We start from the raw sequence: 20,303 nt of genomic DNA on the forward strand, positions 1-20,303 counted from the left end.
TCATTAAAAATGCAGAATGACAGGTATTAGAGACACACTAACACCAAACTGTGACTTCGTCCTTGCCTAAGCAGGAAAGGTTGGAAAGGGAATCGCCTTTCTGGTCTGTGACTCTGTGTTAATTGATGCCTTCCCCCCCTCCCCCCCGGAAATTATCCCACCATGGAGAGGCCCTTAAGCCATGGGGAAGAGATGAAGGATAGTAAGCAGCAGCGCAGTGTGACTCAAACAATAGACACAAGGAAACTGTGGAGTCACTAGAAAGTGGCAAGTGATGCAAAGAAAAGTAAAACAAGAAATGAGGATAAGGAGCGCAGCGGGAGGAGTGTTACATTTCTAGATAAGGTGGTCGGCTTGGAGATCCGAGGAAAGAGCTTTCCACGCACAGAGATCATCAAGTGCAAAGGCCCTGAGGTAGACGTGTGCCTGGTGTGTTCCACTGCAAGATAGCCCATGAGGCTGGAATGAAGGGAGAGAGAGAGAGGGCAAACAAGTGGAGACAAATTCACAGAAGTAAGGGGGAGGGTGCAGTCTCCTGGCATTTGCCCAAAGCCCCATCCGTGTATCCCTCCAACCACCTTGGGGGGCGGGGGAGTGAAAAATTCAGTCAGCCACTTTGTACTCCGTCTTCGCATGCGGAGCACCTGCCTTCACCAGCCAGTGTCAAGACCATCTCTCCACAGATTGTCTGGGCTCTGTCTACACCCGCAACATTAGTACTGTGTCATTACCGACCCAGGGTTCATGTCTAGACAGCCCCAAACTCAGCCCCTGCTTTCTGAGCAAAAGCCAGCGTGACAATCTATGGATTCCAGCAGACTGCAGACCTTCAGTGCCTTGTGGACCCCTCCAGGAGCCTCGGGGCCCAGCACCCCCTTTCAGTGCCTCGTGGACCCCCTGAGGAGCCTCGGGGCCCGGCCCCCCGGCCTCGCAGCCACCACTGAGCCCCCGGGCAGGAGGCGATTGCGCTCCCCTCGCTGAAAACGGTCTCGCCGGGTGTCCTGCGTGTCAGCGCCGGGCCCTTGGGGGGGACGCAGGCAGGTGGGGGGCCACCCTCTGCCCGTCGATGCCCCCCCCTCGGGGTCTGCCGTCAAGGTGCGGGCCTGGCGAGCTGGCCCCAGCTTCATGAGGCGGTTGGGAAGTTAATCTGGGGGGAGCAGCGCCGCCGCTGCATTCTTCGTCCCATCTCTCCTGGGCGCCCCAGCGGGTGAGCGGTCACTGTCCTCTCCGGCCACCAAAGCGTGGGGCTCCCCCAGAGCCAGGCCCCACCGATGGGGCTTGGGCCGGCGGCCCAGGAGGGAAACTGTGCCTGGCAGCCGGGGCCCAGGTGAGCCAGGGGGCGAGGGGGAGCCGGGACCGTGTGCAGCCCCGCGAGCCCCGGGCAGCCGAGGCCCGAACCCGGGACCATCTCGAGTCGTTCTGCAACCTCTGCGCGGGCCTGGGAGGTGCACATCTGCTACGTCTCTTCCCTTGGCCCGTTGTCTTTTTTTTTTTTTTTTTAAGATTTTATTTATTTATTCATGAGACACAGAGAGAAAGGCAGAGACCCAGGCAGAGGGAGAAGCAGGCTCCTGCTGGGAGTCGACGCGGGACTCGATCCCAGGACCCCGGGATCACGCCCCGAGCCGAAGCAGGCGCTCCACCACTGAGCCCCCCAGGCGCCCCCGTCTTCTTCCTAATGAAGGTGTGGGGAAGGCTTTGGTGCGGAAAGTCTAGACAGCACTCACGGGTTTTGCTTGCTCAGCATCTGCTACCCTCTCCGGCTGGTGCCAGCCTTTGACTGTCCTCGGGAGGACTTGCTCTGTGGCACGTGGCCCGGCTGGCCAGTGTGGCTGGCCGCGGCGCTCTGCTGCGGGGCACGCGACACAGGCTGGCCCGACGGGGCTTGACGGCGTGGGACGCCAGCCGGGCCCGCCAGAGCCTCCCTGCATGTGGTCTGCAGACCCCGCAGGCAGGCAGTCACCCCCTATTCCTCTGGGATCTCCAGGCCGATGCCCATCTTTGCCAGTCACATGGGGGGGGCGGTTTGCAAGGCGAAGCCAAGTGATGGGGACAAACCCACATCTGGGGATGGCATATTTGGGCCCCGAGATCCAGATGGGTCTGAGACCAGATGAATCATTCACCACCAAAGAACGTGGGACAATAAATTCCCCTGTTGGTTGCGCTGGTTTGAGTGGAGTCTGTCTCCCTTGCAGCCGAGGACAGACCTCCGTTCACATCCCAGCTCTGCCGCTTGTGAATTCTGTGATCTTGGGCGCTCACTCAACCCACGTCGCTCGTCTGCAGGCTGAGAATAATCGCACGTTATTCAGCCCTTGTGGGGCTGCCAGGTGGGGTAAACGTGGATGCCCCCGACCGTTGTGCGACATGAACAGGTGTTGGGAGCAGCACAGGTTCCCTTCTTTCCCTGGTCCACGGGGAGACCTGGGAGGACACTCTGCCTCTCGGTAGGAAGTGCAGACGTTGGTGCTGTCGGGAGGAGGTGTGGAACCTTCATGAACGTTGTAAGCTCTGAAGGCTGCTCTCAGATCCTGCCTCTTGTGCTCTCTTTACCCCCTTTCTCTGTCTCCCCATCTCCCCCTTGGTCACCAGCCCCCTCCATGCTCTAAAGAACATTCCACAATGCATGTCCAGCCATATGAGAGTGTGAGAAGCAAAGGAATTGAGAGGAAGTAGAGCTTTTTTTGACTGGAGTGGGAACGAAGGTTTACATAGGGTTAGGTGACTTCTACGGCACAATCCTAACTTCTCAGCAAAATGGGGACAGACAGGTTTCCAGTGACCTTGGGAAGCTGGAGAAGACACTTTATAGCATCTCAGAGACTTATACCCTAGGTTCCTTTTTTTTTTTTTTTTGTTTTTTTATATACCCTAGGTTCTTAGCCTAATCTAGTTCTTTGCAGATCACAGTGGCAAGAACTGTGGGTCCTTTGTGTGCTTCTCTGCTCCCAGCATCTTCTCAAGTTACTGGCATTTCAGGGGTCCTTAGCAGACAGCTGGTAAGACAAGAGGAAAGTGTTGGGGCGCCTGGGTGGCTCAGTCACTTGAGCGTCCAACCGTTGATTTTGCCTTAGGTCATGATCTCAGGGTCCCCACTCAGCAGGGAGTCTGCTTGAGAGTCTCTCTGTCCCTCTCCCATTCACCCCCACTCACGTTTGTGCTTGCTCCTTCTCTAAAAAACTTAAAAAAAAAATAGAAAAGGAAAAGGAAGAAAAAGAAAGTGCCAGTCGCCTGGGCACACAGGTGGTAAGCTGGCAGCCAGGACGCTCCAGCATCAGGGGACCCATCTGACTTGATCCTCATCGTGTTTTTCTGTGGCTACTGATGTTGTTTAAGAACACTTGCCAAAATTTTATAATTGAGAAATTCCACATGAACATCGCTATTTCTGACTTCACTTTCAAGAAAAACACAGCATATGTGGGATTTCCAAAGAGAGTCTTGGGGATCAGGGAGGCAGGTGAACTTAGCTGTGTTCAGATTCCCAGACCATAGCAACATCCCTGCTAACCATATGCTCCATTTGGGGTGAATTTGAATCACTATATGGTGCTTGCAGAATATTATAAACTGTAAACAGATGCCACCTCCCGGACACATTGACCATTTGTGCTTCCTTCTCTGAGAGTCATGGGATGAAAGGAAATGATAGTAAAGAAGCTCCAAGGGGCTCCTGGGGGGCTCAGTTGGTTAAGCATTTAACTCTTGGTTTCGGTTTATATTGTGATCTCAGGGTCGTGGAATCAAGTCCCTCGTTGGGCTCTGCACTAGTCCCTCTCCTTCTGCTCCTCTCCCCGCTTGCATGCTCTCCCTATCTCTAAAATAAGTAAATGAAACCTTAAAAAAAAAAAAGCCAGAAACCATTTCTCAGCTTCACAGTATCAGGAAATTGCTGCCCTGAGCATTAGCCTAGCAGCTCACAGGATTTCATACCCTTAAGGGTGAGGCAGATAAATTGGAGAGGCCAGAGGACAGACACACACACACACACACACACACACACACACACAATGAAACAACTGGTCCAATGGGCAAGAGTTGAAGAAATAGGAGCAATTTTGCTCAAACAAGAGTTCTGTGATAGAAGTATATTACATGGAAGACCTGTTTGCTGGAAGGCTCGCCATGTTGTAGAAGATGGATGGGATGGGAAATTGAAGGAATCATAGGTGCATTAGCAAAAAAAAAAAAAAAAAAAAAGGAAAAAGGAAGTGAGCTGTTTTAGAAAGTCACTGGAGTGGCTGGAGTAACAACTGGGGTTTTGTTGTTGTTTTTGGTTTAAAGATAAAATCATAGATGCTAGTTGAACTTTCCCTTCTGTTGAGATTTGAGGTTAGCAGTTAATCACACCCCTCTCCCTCATTTCCTGGTTCGAAACTAAATTTAGTGGAATAAAATGTAATTTTTTTTTTGAAAGTGTAAGTTCTATTTGTGTTCTGCTCAAGCTAGATTGCAGAATGCGTCTTGAACCCAAGGTCAAAATTAGGCATTCTACAACTACACATCACTCCTTAATTCTGAATTTGGGGCCAGCCTACAGGAGAAATCAGGGCATCACCTAGCCAGTCACCGAGAGGACCCGGACCTGCCTCATTCTTTTCTGGGTCTAGTAGAGAAAAGCCAGAGGGTTGCAGACTGGCCTCTAGAAACCAGAAGAGGTGGGTTCTGGTGCAGGTGGGACAAGGACTCCAATTCTAGGCAAGTCACAGAGAAAGAAGGGGAAACAGGGTCCAGAAAGAAGTTGAGCCATACCGGACCCAAATGTCACCATCTAAATGTTACTTGGGACATCTGACACTTACAGAGTGCTTATTATGTGTCAGGGATCATTCTAGGGACTTCACATGATCTGATTTATCTCACTGTATTATCTCACTTAATCCTGCAGCAACCCTATGAAATATTACTGTTATCATCGATTTTATAGATAAGAAACCAAGGAACAGAGAAGTTCAGTCATGTGCCTGAGGCCACACTAGTAAGTGGGTGAGCTGAGCTTCCAATGCAGGTCCATCTGACTCCAAACTGGAGCTCCTGCCAAGATGGAAGGAAAAGCGGAGGCTTCATTCGCTGTGCTTTTCCAAGAGGATGCCAGTTTTGGCAGGAGTCTCTGTGGCTCTGGGCACAGGACTCCACCACAGAAGAAGACTCACACCCAGATCTTCTCCCTGGACCCTAAGACAGGCCCCACGGAGTTGCCCTCCAGGGCAGGCTCTGGATCAGACGGGGATGGCTCAAACCTCCGCCACCTCCAAGCTGGATGCCCTCGGGTAATTCCTCCAGCCTCAGTTCTTCCGTCTGTAGAACAGAGGAAAAAAGATCTGCTGTCAGTGATGTCCCCTGGGAAAGGCCAAGCAGCATCGATCCCACCCTGACAGTCATTCCTTGTTGCCGGAGACCTCTTCAGCTCCGAGCCGCTGTGCTTCTGGCTCTTCCACAATACACCGCCACCACCCAACCCCCTGTTGCTGCGCCTGTCACTTAAGGTTTTGTGAGCAGTGGGTTGGAAGAAGAAAGTCTTCTCACCTCGTTTCCTGAAGCCTCCAATTTGGAAGAAGCCCCCCCCACACACACACACAAGGCCAATGAACCCACAGGCCCCAGAGGCAGAAATCACAGAAGCAAAGAAAACCCCAGGAAGAACAGAGCGTTTGAACTTGGGGCCCTTGCCCTTACATCCTACTAGAGTGGCCTCACTGTACGTCCCTGCGGATCCCATTTTGTCCTGGATTTTTACCAGAGATGCTCCTCTCCTGGGGATAAGGTAGGGACCTTTCCCTGGAGGAACAGCATCCACCTCACTGTGGTGTGTCAGGAACAGACCAGGTCTTGGGTGCGACACAGAAGGCCAGGCACGCGGTCGCTGGACATTGGATGCTGAAAGGCAGGGAGTCAGAGACTTCGGCAGACTGTCCCTGACCTTAGCTGAGCTCTCTGTGAGGGTCAGGTCATGAGGGATCAGCCACCTTCTTGTGACTCGTGGGGGGGCCCAGGCTCCCTTGCACCCCAAGACTGACAGCTGACTGCACATCCTTTCCAAGGGTGCACTTAGCACATACACTCTCTTCTAAGCAAGGGAGCCCTTGAGGCTTCTCCTTCAAAAACCTTTCCAGGCCACCACACAGCCTACTTGATAGTTCCAAGTTAGCTGCACAATTAAACCCAAAGCGGCCTGTTTATGAATATGAGATGCCAAGTTTCCCTGCAAATCACAGCAAAGTAACAGATGCTTTAGAGCAATAAATAAAGTAAAATATAGCTTTCCTTTTCTCTCTCCAATACTAATAGGCCGAACACCTTTCTTGGCAGGTGTAACTTGGGGAGGGGGCGCTATAAGGTAAGAGGGTGTTCATATCACTCCACTGGGCACAGGGCCTGAATGACCCACCCTTGGAGATCCACGTTTGGCCCTGACCTGGGTGGATGCGGGTCCCTTGTATGTAGCACGGGGCCAGCACCAGCCTCCTGCCGAAGAGACAGCGGCACTAGCCCTACTGAGCCCAGACACATCTGGTGCATCACAGAGTGGTGACTGGATGTCCCTGCAGCATCCCCCCTTGCTGGGCACCCTCGGGCGGGAAAGCTCTCGCACAGCGTGAAGTAGTTGGCCCTGAAAGTGGCTTCTGCTTTCCTAGATTCAAAAAACAACAACAAAAATCCAAACTCAAGAAACCAAGGAGACCTTTGCCCCCAGTATTTTCTGCTGGTTTATAACCTAACGTTTTAAAGCTGTTCATGTGAGATCATTGATTCCACTTTTGAATTCTGAGTCACAGATTTCATCAGAGTCCCTAGCATTTCTGAGTGTGTGTGTGTGTATGTGCACTCCCACATGTGCACGCACGCCTTGTGGCCTCCCACAACCATCCCCCCGCGGTCATTTCAGAATCTAAAGTCTGCTGGAAGTCTGGTGCCGTGCCTTAGCAGCCCTCCAGCAGGTGACCCTGCTCCCTCACACCCACCCACCTGTTTCCGTGTGCGCCGGGGGCAGACGGCTTGGTCATCACCCTCACGCGCTGCAGGCTGTGCTTCAGCAGGAGCGTGCGTGGCCTCGGAAGGACAATCAAAGTGCTGGCGAGTTCTCAGCCCTGGAGACAGCACTCAATCGATAACAGACGGAGACTCGGTGGATAGATACTCCGGCTCTCTTGTTCTTCCGTTGGGACAGCTCTGGGCTGTATCCCGTACCATCTCCCAGAGTCCCTAGCAGGATCGTGCTGCAGTTGCACAGCCTGGCTGGCTTGATAGCACTTTCTGTCCTCACTTCCTTCTCCTGGTCTCCAGTGTCTCCTCATCCCACCTTCCAGTAGATATCCCCTTATTACATTCAATATTGCTTTTCTTGCACTCAAGTCCTTGTCTCCGTGACTCTTTCTGGGGGTGGGGTGCAGAAATCTGACCTAGATGCCACCTAAAGCCATGGCGCATCTCCTTTCTTATTCAGAGCTGACCAGCTGCCCCATGTGCTTACACTCCTTTCTTGCTGAGACCACCCATGATCACATAAACACAAGGCTACTTTTCAAGGACTTCTTTGGCTCATTTACAGCATTAGACACCACTGACCATCTTGCTCCTTCTGGAAACTCTATTTTCCCTTGGCTTCCACTCCCCCAGAGAGTTAGTTAAAATATAGGCATAGCCAAATTAATACTGGCTGGACCAAGGTAGAAGTTTATGCCTCTCTTACTTACCAGTGTGGGGAGACAGCGTGGGGCCGGCATGATCATCTGTTCCACATCAGCCAGGGACTCACACCCCTTCAGCCTCGTTGCTCCACTGTCCCTGCAGTGTTGTTCTTACCCCCCCTAGTCCAAGGTGGCTCCCTGGGAAGCGAGGCACAGGTGCAGGGGTGTGGTGTGGGCACACGTAGATGCTACACACATCACATCTGCTCACACTGATTGGTTTAGATACATTGGCCACACTCAGCCACAGGGAGGCTGTGAAGTGTAGTCTTTACCTTGGTGGGCACGTTTGCAGCTGAAATGAGAGGCTCTAAATACCATGGGGAAAGGAGGTAATAGGCTTTAGGAGGCAACCAGCAGTCGCATGTTTCTGGTTCTCATCTTTTCTCATCCTGTTCTTCAAAGTCCTCTGCCAGAGGACTTCTTGTGCCAGCCTATTTAGCTTCTTTGCTTACCATGGTTCTCTCCTCACTCACAGTATGTTTCTGGAGGCGCCCCTCGACACCTACCCCTTCAGACGCCTCCTCCAGGCTGCACCTTTCAGATCCAACCTTCCAGATCTCTTCTGCTCTGTTGGCTTGACTTTCCCAGCACCTACTGTAAATTGATCTCCTCAGTATCTCAAACCCAGTCATTAAAAACCTGAACTGATCATCTCCTCCTCCTGCTCCTTACCCTATTTATCCTCTCACATTCCCTAACTTGGAAAGTGCCAGTTTTCCTCCCTTAGCCATTTGAGTCAGAAGCTCGAGAGTCACTGTAGACTAGACTTTCCACACACATGCCTAATGCTCCCTCTCCAACCATATGGTAACTTCAAGCCTTCATCATTCCTACTGCATTAAGAGAGCTTACAAACATGTCTCTTTCCCTCCTTGTCTGCCCCTTCCACACTGCCATCAGGGGTTGCATTTTGGATGTCTTGAGCCATCATCACACTCTACATATGATTTTCTTGGTCTATTTGGTGGTTTTTTAAAAGTCATTGGATATCAGCATCTGAATATTGAGCTATTATTCATATGAAACTCACATTTCCATACTCAAGTCTACATGGCAGCAATTCCTGCAAACAAGGAGTAGCTGCCTTATTAAGGTGGGACATAGGCTCTCTAGTTCCCCAAGAACCAACCCAAAGGGTTTCTTAATATATGTCATCTGTTTGGCCCCTGTAGGCATTTTTGGGCCCCATTTTAAAGTATGAATCTGATTGTGGTACAGTTGTGCTGTCACTCCTACAGTGGCTACCCATCAACTACCACAGAAAGATCAGACTCCAAAGGATGCTGTGAAAGGCACTCCTGTGTTTGGCCCCTACCTGAATTTTCCACCTTACTTCCACCCATTGCATCATACTCACCTTTCATTCTTGCCCTAGAATGCTATATGCTGCCCACATACTCTGCTTGCATTTGATGATTTCCCTTCCCTTGCCCATTGGGCACATTTTTTTTTAAGATTTTATTTATTTGAGAAAGAGAGCATGTGCATGAGCAGAGAGGAGGGGCAGAGGAAGAGGGAGAAGCAGACTCCCCCTGAGCAGGGAGCCTGATGCAGGACTTGATCCCAGAGAGATCCCAGAGATCAGATCCTGTACTGAAGGCAGATGCTTAGCGACTGAGCCACCCAAGCACACTGGGCACATTCTTACTTACTCTTCAAGTTCAACATCTTCTCTAGGAGAAGTCTTCTCACTCTTGCACTCTCTGGAGTAAAGTGTCACCTCCTCACTTGCTCTCATTGCACATTGAGTGTGTGTTCACCTTCAGCATGTCTCATCCTGTAGCTATTTGTCTCCCCCACTAGATCACGAGCCCCTTAATTCAGGCAAAAAATTTGCTCTCAGCACCAAGGACAGCGCCTGGCACCGGCAAATGAGCTTCTCAATGACTATTGAAGGAAGGAGTTGAAATTGCCTGAAAGCTCAAGTCATGATCCCAGGGTCCTGGGATTGAGCCCTGCATTGGGCTTCTTGCTCAGTGGGGAGTCTGCCTCTCCCTCTTCCCCACCCCTCTGCTCATGATCTCTTTCTTTCTCTCTCAGATAAATAAATAAAATATATTTTTAAAAAAACTTTAATAACTGTTGCATCATGAAAATCAAGATCAACCCATTTTCCTTTACACTCTAGACACACATAGATACGTCTACCTGAAAAACAATACAAAGACAATATACAAATACAAAACAGTCACAAAATACAAATAACAACACGAATACAAAAATCTGGAGATACATACACACACACACACACACACATTTCTAAAAACAGACAAAGGAGGAAGCTCAGAGAACAAGCTGACTTAAAAATTTGGGTGATAGATTTACAGCCAAAATCAAACATAGTGGCAATGATAACAAATAGAAAGGGAGGCTGAGCAGAACATTATTACATTGTTTGCATGCAGGGCACTGCACTAACATTTTATATACATTTTATTTAATCCTCACAGAAGCCCTGCAAGAAATTGTATTTGTCAGGGTTCTCCAGAGAAACAGAACCAATAGGATATATATAGATTATATATAAGAAGAGATTTATTATAGGAATTGGCTCACGCGGTGATGGAGGCTGAGAAGTCCCACAATCTGCTGTCTGCAAAATGGAGAACCAGGGAAGCTGGTGATAAATTCAGTCGAGTCTGAAGGCCCGAGAACCTGGAGCCCCAAGGTCGGAAGGCAGGAAAAACCGGACCTCCCAGCTCAACAACAGAAAGTGAATTGACCCTTCCTTTGCCTTTTTATTCCAGATGGGATGAAGCAGATCTCTTTACTCAGGATTTACTCTATTCAAATGCTAATCTCCTCCAAAAGCACGCTCACAGACACCCCCAGAAATAATGTTTAACCAGCTAGTTGGGCCTCCCACACCCCAGTCAAACTGACGCATAAAATTATGCATTTCAACATGACTTTCTCCATTTCGTATGTGTGGAAACTGAGTCTCAGAGCTGTCGTGACTTGCTCCATGTGCCTCAACTTCAAAGTGGAAGACGCTGGACTGCCACTCAGGCCTGAGCATTTACTGCACTGAAACACTTTTCCTTGGGGTCATGCTTTACATTCAACCCGTTTATGTTTTGTTTGTTTTGTTTACCACACTCAGAAAGTGAGGGTAAGACCTGAGATTGGGGAATTGCCTCTACCCTTTTCCTAGGAAATATGGACTTTTGAATATTAAGTTTTTGTTTTAATTCCAGTGTAGTTAACTGGAATGTTATGTTATTTTCAAGGGTACAGTATAGTGATTCAACACTTCATACATCATCCAGTGCTCATCACAGCAAGTGCCCTCTTTAATCCCCATCACCAGTTTCACTCATCACTCCCTTCCCACCTCCCCTCTGGTCACCATCAGTTTGTTCTCTGTAGTTAAGAGTTTGTTCCTTGATTTGTCTCACTCTCTCTTTCCTTTGCTCATTTGTTTTGTTTCTTAAATTCCACGTATGAGTGAGATCATATGGTATTTGTCTTTCTCTGACTGATTTCACTTAGCATAATACTCTTCTAGCTCTATCCGTGTTGTTGCAGATGTCAAGGTTTTATTCTTTTTATGGCTGACCAGTATTCCCGTGTGTGTGTGTGTGTGTATGTGTGTGTGTATACATAGACGTAACACATCTTCTTTATCCATCTGTTGATTGACACTTGGGCTGCTTCCATAATATGGCTATTGACCAATGCTGCTATAAACATATGGGTGCATGTGTCCTTTTGAATTAGTGTTTTTGTATTTTGGGGGGGGTAGATAACCAGTAGCACAATTGCTGGATAAGAGAGTAGTTCTATTTTTAACTTTTTGAGGCACCTGCATACTGTTGTCCAGAGTGACTACACCAGTTCACATTTCCACCAACAGCGCATGAGAGTCTTTCATGTTCTGTCTCCCTTTCTGATATTTCCCACTCATTTTTTCTCATTTCCCCTTTATTCCCTTTCACTATTTTTTATATTCCCCAAATGAATGAGACCATATAATGTTTGTCCTTCTCCAATTGACTCATTTCACTCAGCATAATACCCTCCAGGTCCATCCACGTGGAAGCAAATAGTGGGTAATTGTTGCTTCTAATGGCTGAGTAATATTCCATTGTATACATAAACCACATCTTCTTTATCCACTCATCTTTCGATGGACACCGAGGCTCCTTCCACAGTTTGGCTATTGTGGACATTGCTGCTAGAAACATCGGGGTGCAGGTGTCCTGGCGTTTCACTGCATCTGTATCTTTGGGGTAAATCCCCAGCAGTGCAATTGCTGGGTCGTAGGGCAGGTCTATTTTTAACTCTTTGAGGAACCTCCACACAGTTTTCCAGAGTGGCTGCACCAGTTCACATTCCCACCAACAGTGCAGTGGTTTCCTGCCTTGTAAATTTTCCCCTTTCTCACTGATGTGAGGTGGTATCTCATTGTGGTTTTGATTTGTATTTCCCTGATGGCAAGTGATGCAGAGCATTGAGAGGAAGAATTTTAAACAGGCTCCACACCCAGTATGGAGCCCAATGTGGGGCTCCATCTCACAACCCACAACCCTGAGATCATGACCTGAGCTGAAGTCAAGAGTCAGGTGCTTAGCCAACTGAGCCACCCTGGTGCCCTTGAATCATTTCTTTATGTATTTTGGATACTAACCCTTTATTGGATCTGTCATTTGCAAATATCTTCTCCCATTCAGTAGGTTTTTAGTTTGGTTGATTGTTACCTTTGCTGTACAGAAACTTTTTATTTCAATGTAGTCCCAATAGTTTATTTTTGCTTTTATTTCCCTTTGCCTCAGGAGACATATCTAGAAAAATGTTGCTGCAGCCAGTGTCAGAGAAACTACTGCCTGTGCTCGCTTCTAAGATAGTTATGCTTTCAGTCCATTTTGAATTTATTTTTGTGTATAGTGTAAGAGAGTGGTCAGTTTCATTGTTTTACATGTGGCTGTCCAGTTTTCCCAACATCCATTTGTTGAAGAAACTATCTTTTTCCCATTGGATATTCTTTCCTGCCTTGTTGAAGATTAATTGACTATATAATTGTGGGTCTATTTCTGGGTTTTCTGTTCTGTTCAGTTGATCTATGTGTCTGTTTTTGTGCCAGTACCACACTGTTTTGGTTATTGTACATTCGTAGTATATAATTTGAAGCCTGGAATTGTGATGCCTCCTGCTTTGCTTTGCTTTTTCAAGATTACTTTGGCTATTTGAGGGTCTTTTGTGGTTCCATACAAATTTTAGGATTGTTTGCTCTAGCTCTGTGAGAAATGCTTTTGGTATTTTGATAGGGATTGCATTAACTATGTAGATTGCTATGGGTAGTATAGGCATTTTAACAATATTTGTTCTTCCAATCCACGAGCACAGGGAATGCTTTCTATTTCTTTGTGTCCTCTTTAATTTCTTTCATCAGTGTTTTATAGCTTTCAGAGTACAGGTCTTCCACCTCTTGGGCTGTGTTTATGCATAAGTAATTATTATTTTTAGTACAGTTGTAAATGGGATTGTTCATTTCTCCTCCTCCTGCTTCAGTATTGGTGTATAGAAATGCAACAGATTTCCATAGACTGATTTTGTATCCTGTGACTTTCCTGAATTCATTTATAAGTTCTAGCAGTTTTTTTGGTGGAGTCTTTTGGGTTTTCTATATATAGTATCATGTCATCTGCAAATAGTAAAAATTTTACTTCTCCCTTACCAATTTGGATGCCTTTTATTTCTTTCTATTGTCTGATTGCTGTGGCTAGGACTTCCAGTACTATGTTGAATAGAACTGGTAAGAGTGAACATACTTGTCTTTTTCTTGATCTTAGGCAAAAGGCTCTCAGTTGGGGAATAATGGATTTTTGACAAAAATATTTCTTGGGACGCCTGAGTGGCTCAGCAGTTGAGCGTCTGCCTTTAGTTCAGGGCATGGTCCTGGAGCTGGGGATCGAGTCCCACATTAGGCCCTTTGCAGGAAGCCTGCTTCTCCCTCAGCCTATGTCACTGCTGCTCTCTTTCTCTGTCTCTTACGAATAAATAAATAAAATGTTTAAGAAAAAAATATTTCTTTAAAAATAAAACAGACTAAAGAACTGCCTTTGTAGTAGTGACTATTTCTAAGTTTGATTTGAAGGCATAGCAGTTAAATAGTGGCTACTTTCTTCCACTATTAAAAAGAAAAAAACAACCATATCTTCCTCAAGACCGTATTGTACAATCAGAAAGGGGAAAAAAACCTTCTGACATCTCTCCTTTGACCTCCTTACTAATCAGAAAATTACTTTTCTAAAAAGTATGTAGAGTTAAATAATAATCACATTTATATGATAGCGCATCCCTTGAATAATGTTGATATATGAGAGATCCCATTAGATAATCACAATAATCACCAGACTTTAGGGTTTTCTAAAGGGATTTTCTTCTTAAAGGAGCATTGCTGTATTTTTTCCCCTTGAAACCATTGAAAATGTGTTTTTGTTTTTTGTTGAAATATAGTGGACACACAGTATTACATTAGTTTCGGGATATGGCTTTGATTATAATGGAATCACACCTTTAAACAGTTTTCCTCACTTTTTGTCTTGGAGATACTTAATAAGCAAATAATTTATAAGCTTAACACCGAGGACAATGTGTTGTTCTTTGCAACTATTTTTTCTGGTTCCTTAAAGAGAGTGGAGCTACATACATCCATACATCTTTCTACACAAAGTTTATGTGTACATCATACATTTTTCTTTCCATTGCACTCATGAGGACATCATCCTCCCTTTGGGTCTTCTAATGCAAAAGCACATTTGCCTGTTACCCTTTTTTTTTTTTTTGAGGCCTTGCCAAGCACCACCAATTTAATTGTATACATTTAATTCTAAGCCATCTTTACCCTTAACTAATAGAATAATCCTATGAGGTAAGCACCATAATTGGCCCCATTTCACAGATGAGAAAAAATTGAGGCTTAGAGAGGGTCAAGTAACTTACCAGCAACTTCTCCGGTAAGGGGTGGTCAATAAGTCATATCAGACCCCAGAGTCTGTGGGGTTACTGATAAGTTAGCATGCCTTCCTCATTTTAAAGACCCAGCATACTGACCTGCAGCATGAGGAATGCCTTTCAGTGGGTTAAGTGAAAGTTGGATTTTGTTTTCTGTTCAACTCCCCAAGCATTCAGCATCTTGCTGGAGGCACTAGTGGGTAGAAGAAATCGCCTGTGTTTAACAGAAAAGGGCCAGGGTTTGCGGACATGTTTAGTTAATCCACAAGGAGATTGCTGATGAGGATTCTGGTTAATTAGTTGTGGAATTTTAAAAAACGAGCAGATGTGCCATGGTAAAATGCATTTTACTTCCCCAGCCCTGGGGGAAAGCACTGGGTATGTTCTGCGGCTGTGTGTACTTACATATCTTGATTGAACATTCAACAGCATGTTTTGCAAGACTCAGGTATCCTGGCTTTGTTCCAGCATGGATAATTAGATTCTGCTCCGGCTCTCCCTACAGTCTCCGGCAGGTACAAGATTAATCATAATAACTACAACTAACAAGCGCCTACTACGTGCCAGTGAGCACACTGGGAAATTTCCATATGTCATCAGTCCTTCACACAGTCCTGCAAGACTTTTCTTTTTTCCCCCTTTAGTGGGGAAACTGACTCAGAGAGAGGTTAGTGACTTGCCCGAGGCCACGCATGAGTGAGTGGCAAGACAGAGATTCGAACTTAGACGTGCCTGGCTCCAAAGCCTATATGTTTCCTCTTCATTTGAAAAAAAAAAATGAATTTGAGGGGCACATGGGTAGCTCAGTTGGTTAAGCATCTGACTCTTGATTTTGGCTCAGGTCATGATCCTGGGGTCGTGGGATCAAGCCATGAGTCCGTGCTGGGAGTGGAGCCGGCCTAGGATTCTCTCTCCTACTCTGCCCCTTCTGCTTGCACACAGTCTCAGAAAGAAAGAGGGAAAGAGAGAAAGAAAGAGAAAGAAAGAAAGAGAAAAAGAGAAAGAAGGGAGGGAAGGAGGGAGGGAGGAAGGAGAAAGAAAGAGAAAGAAAAGAGAAAAGTGCATTTGACAAAAAAAAAAAAAAAAAAAAGGTCAAAGGATGCAAAAAGGATATGTCATGGAAAACGAGTTTCCTCCCAGCCCCTAGCCTTCCAGTTTTCCTTCCTAGAGGCCTACCCTCCTATTCTTCTGTATCACCCAGTATATTCTATGCATGTGCACCTTCTTTCCTTTTTAGGTTGCTGTTATAAGTTATTTGACTGAGATGGACTCTCTGTCCATACTGCATTTCCTATTTAAAATTTGTAAATGCTTCAGGAGCAAAGTGGGGAAGGATCTTGTATGACTGTCAAACAAAGAACAGGCTGTTCTACACATCTTTCAAGAAAAGTCATCATGAACAGCAGGTCCTATATTTTTACATGTAGTTAGGAGAAGTAGAAGATATCAGAATATCGTGGGGGTAACTATGTCCTTCCTTTGGATATCCAGGTATACGTACTTGCACACACACGGAGACCAGCTATCGTGTGTATGTAGTGTTTTCTGACCTTTTTTTTAAACCAGTTTAGAACCATCATTTTCCCCATGTCTTATTTTCTGAAACATTATATATAATCATAGCAAAGCATTTCATTAAATGCATGTACCATCACTTAATCAGTGAAATATTGTGTATATTTAGGTTGTTTCTAATATTATATTTTACCACATTAAATGGATAATTCTATGTTGCATGTCCTTAAAATATATATCTGCCTGCAGATATCTTAACATTCCAACACAACAAATTCTAGAGTGCCTTCTACAAAAATTAAACTTATTTGCAAAACCTACCAGGTTTCTGTGCACCATGGATAACACTAAATAATTCTCAATTTTGTGATAGGTCAGAATGCTGTCTTCTTTGGATTTAATTTGTGTTTCTTTGATACCTGATGAATTTTAATATTTTTCCAATTTTATATTTTCTTTCAGGAATTGTGTCTTCTCCTCAGTTTGTTGGTGGGGTATTTACTGATTTATAAAACTCTATTTATTACAGAAATAAAATATTTATCTATTATATAGAAAACACAGTTTGTTCTTTTGCATTTTATTTCCCCTTATGGTGATTTTTTTGGGGGTCTCCCAAAACTTTAAAATTTTATGCAGTTATATTAAAGTCTTTTTCTTTGCTTTCTTCCTTTGGTATTATGAGTCTAAAGCTTTCCCAATTCTCAAGAATATATACATATTTAGTGATATTTTAAAACTTTACTCCACTGTTTTCTTTTTCACTTTGAATTACTTCATGTGTTTTGAATTCACATTGGTGTAGGTATAATAATGAGGAAACTTGATTCCATTTTTTCCACAATTTTCTAATTGCCCCCAACAAAGTCCCAATGAGCCATAATTTCCCAGCTGACTTAAAATGCCACTTTTACTATGTGCTTTTTATGTAGGTGTGCTTATTTCTGATTTCTGATTCTGTTCATCCACTTGCCTATTCCCAAGCTAGAACCACACTGTTTTAATTACTACAGCTTCATAATATATATTTTGTGACATTGTAGTTTCCTGCCCATGATTCTTCTTCCTTCCAGCACAGTGCATTAGCTCTTATCTTTAATTTATTCATCCAAAAGAAACTCTGTAATTGTAATGTCAAATTCAATTTTTAAAATCCTCTTGGGATTTAGATTGCTATTACATTTGATTTATAGATTAATTTGAGAAGAATGGATGTCTTTCTAATGTTATGACTTCCCATCTCTCCATTTATTAAAGTTTTAATTGAACTGTCTATAAATTATAGAACAGTATTAAATATTAATTGTGTTAGGAGGCATCTTTGCCTTGCCTAACTTTAATGAGACTTGTAGCCTGTAGGTTACCAGCATGGAGTCACTAGAGTCGAAATGCTTGGGGTATATCCTGGCTTCACCAGTCAGTACCTTGGGCCTTTGGGCAGGTTACTTCTCTATGCTAAAGTTCTTTATGTGAATAATAAGACTAATACAAATACCTACCTGGTGATACTGGGATGAAGTTTAAATGAGATAATACATGTGAAAGCACTTTGAGCCATACCTGCCCCGTGGCGCTCAATAAATGCTGGCTGTTGGTATTATTTCATCCTTCAATCTGCTAGTGCCTATGGGTTTGAGATGGTTGTTCTTTTCTCATGTTAGAGGCAGCCTTCCTGCTTTCTTAAGATTATTTTTTTCTTGATTAGCAATGGATGTTGAATTTACTAAGTGCCTTTCTGGAATCTGTTGAGATGATCGTTTTTTTCTTCTGACCTATTTCTGCACTGAATTATGATTTCGTATTAGATGTGATGATAATGGATCTCAATGGGACGTGACAGCTTTTCTTTTAATAAATTATGCTTTGGTAGATACTACTGAAACCTTGACTGGGCAGGGAGCTTCCCCTTGTCAGCCTGGGGTAGATGGGCCTGCCAGCAGGAGTCTGGGGGCCAGAGTCTGGGGGCCGCCTGGCTCAGCAGCTCCAAAGCATAACCCCCCCCTTTCCCTAATAGGAGCAGGGCCATGGCCTGGCTCTAGGGTTGGGGGCAAGCTCTGCAATGTAGCTGCTGCTTCTAGAGATCTCTGACACTGACTATACATTTGCCTGTGCCTCTCACCCCACCCGGCTCTCTGCTCCAATTCCAGAAAATTCTGTAACGAGAATCCCTTTCTTCCTATTAGCGACCTCCCCATCCCGCAGCCACTGATGTTTTGGCTCTCTCTTCCAGGACCCCTCACAGGTCAGCCTCCCTTCTTCCAAAACCATGTCTCTATTTGCTGTCTGCCACCAACTCCTCACCCTGTCTCTTAATATGTTGACTTTATATATTTTTTTATCCATTCATAATGAATTTAGAGGTGACCCAAGAGAGAGTGGAGATAAACACTGTGTTTGATCCACCATGTTATATAGAAATTCTGCTGTGACTTGGGCCCTTTATTGATATTAAATGATCCACTTTGTCTCATTTAATGTCTCTGCCTTGGATCCTACTTTTTCTGGTATTAATACCAAAGAAAGTCTAGCTTTCTTTAGACTGGCATCTTCCTGATGTATCTGAACCTCTCCATTTTCAAATAAATTGTTTCTGTCTTTGGGTCCTGGGGTGGTCCTATAAACACAAAAATGACTAGGTTTCATTTTAGAATGAGAAATCTTTATTGTTATCTTTTTTAAAAATTATAGTGTTTAGCCTATTTTCAGTAATTTTTAATATTACCGCAATCATTCCTACTTGTACATTTCTGTCATCTTGCTCTACAATTTTGGCTATTTTTTTTCCCGGCTTTCCTTTCCCATCTCCTTTGTTATATGAGCTGCATTTTCTTTGCTCTTTTTATTTTCCAGTGTTTGGGAAGATACTTGTTCTGTTTGTAATTTTCATTTTACTCTGCTCTAATAGAGCAAACGGGTAGGCAGTGCCCTTTGGGAGAGAGCCTCATACACTTTCACTCTGCCCCTCTCCCCTTCTTCCTCTGTCACCAGCTTCTTTGTTAATTTAATCTGGGATGTTGGGTTTGATTTATCAAATAACTAATTTTTTAACTTGATGGAGGTATGAATGATTTTTTATATTTTTAAAGGAAAATTGTGATATTAGAAGCTGAATTTGTTCGCTGTCTGGACCTCCCCCTTGTTCCCTTTTATGCACAACTTCCCCATTCTCGAATTCTTTCTCGCCATCACATAGATCATTGCTTTCATTTTCAAGGAACTTTCTGGAGAGCAAGGTGGAATGCTTTTAAAGCTGTTGCACATCTTGTAATGCTTTTCTTTTGCCTTCACAAGCAAATTGGCTAAGTACTGAGAATCACAATTTTTTTTTTTCAAAACTCTGTGAATGATAATCTGTGCTTTTCTAGCATTTGATGCTGCTGCAAAGTACTTGCCTGGCTTGATTTTGTAGAAAATTCATTTTTGTTTGCTTTATCCATTTTGGGTACTTATAATACTTAAATAGCTTTTGTAACTTTTTTGTAGTAAAATGTTTGTTCTGATCTGTATGTGTATAGATAGATGATGGCTGGGTGGGTGGATGGATGGATGGATGATGGATGATGGATGGGCGGATGGGTAGATGGATGAATGGATGGATGATGGAAGGGTGGGCGGATGGATGGATGGATAGATAGATGCATACCTGGATGTGGGTTTTCTTTTGTTAGGACTCAGTTGGCCTTTGATCTGCCCACATAGCCATCCTTTATATCCAGAAATACCTCCTTGGTGAAATCTGGCCTATTGCTCTGCCCGGTTTGTTTTAGATTTCCTCTTCAATAACATTGCAGACTGTGAATTGCCTATGACAGTTCTGTCTTCCATGTCACCTCCTCCCTCATCAGTTCAGTCTTGTGGACTATTCCTTGAGAAGCTCAAGATCAGGCTCAGCCATGTTCTGATTTTAATTTTCTGTGCCACTAGCTCTGCTCTTCCCTGCTACCAGTGTCATTTGCTAATGCATTTTTAGCTTCTCTGCAGTACCAGCTTACCTCATCCATGCCCATTGTTTCTTATCCTCTTGTCTTCTCCTGTCTTTCTTGGTCTTTTTGCCCAAACCTATACTCATCTCTTGACCTTCTGCTCACATGTCCCCCACCCCCCGCCCTGGGTTTCTCTGGCCACACAATTCCCTTG

The 20,303-nt window shown here is 44.9% G+C and overlaps 1 protein-coding gene and 1 long non-coding RNA gene across 4 annotated transcripts in view; one reads left to right on the forward strand and one right to left on the reverse strand.

Annotated features, from left to right (window-relative positions):
- Positions 1-20,303, forward strand: part of HS3ST2 (heparan sulfate-glucosamine 3-sulfotransferase 2) — a 90,617-nt gene that overhangs the window by 53,843 nt on the left and 16,471 nt on the right. The gene's annotated exons all lie outside the window — the stretch shown is intronic.
- LOC144319155 (uncharacterized) lies at positions 2,892-9,232 on the reverse strand. Of its 3 annotated transcripts, XR_013385079.1 has the most exons (4): positions 8,201-9,232; positions 7,698-7,829; positions 6,970-7,303; positions 2,892-6,634 (listed from the first exon to the last, which is right to left on the reverse strand). It is a non-coding gene; the product is annotated as an uncharacterized LOC144319155 (long non-coding RNA). The 3 variants fall into 3 exon arrangements; XR_013385080.1 differs by having other exon boundaries at positions 2,892-5,301; positions 7,698-9,232; XR_013385078.1 differs by having other exon boundaries at positions 7,698-9,231.

Source organism: Canis aureus, chromosome 8 (genome assembly GCF_053574225.1).
Source record: "Canis aureus isolate CA01 chromosome 8, VMU_Caureus_v.1.0, whole genome shotgun sequence".
Classification (NCBI taxonomy): Eukaryota; Metazoa; Chordata; class Mammalia; order Carnivora; family Canidae; genus Canis; species Canis aureus.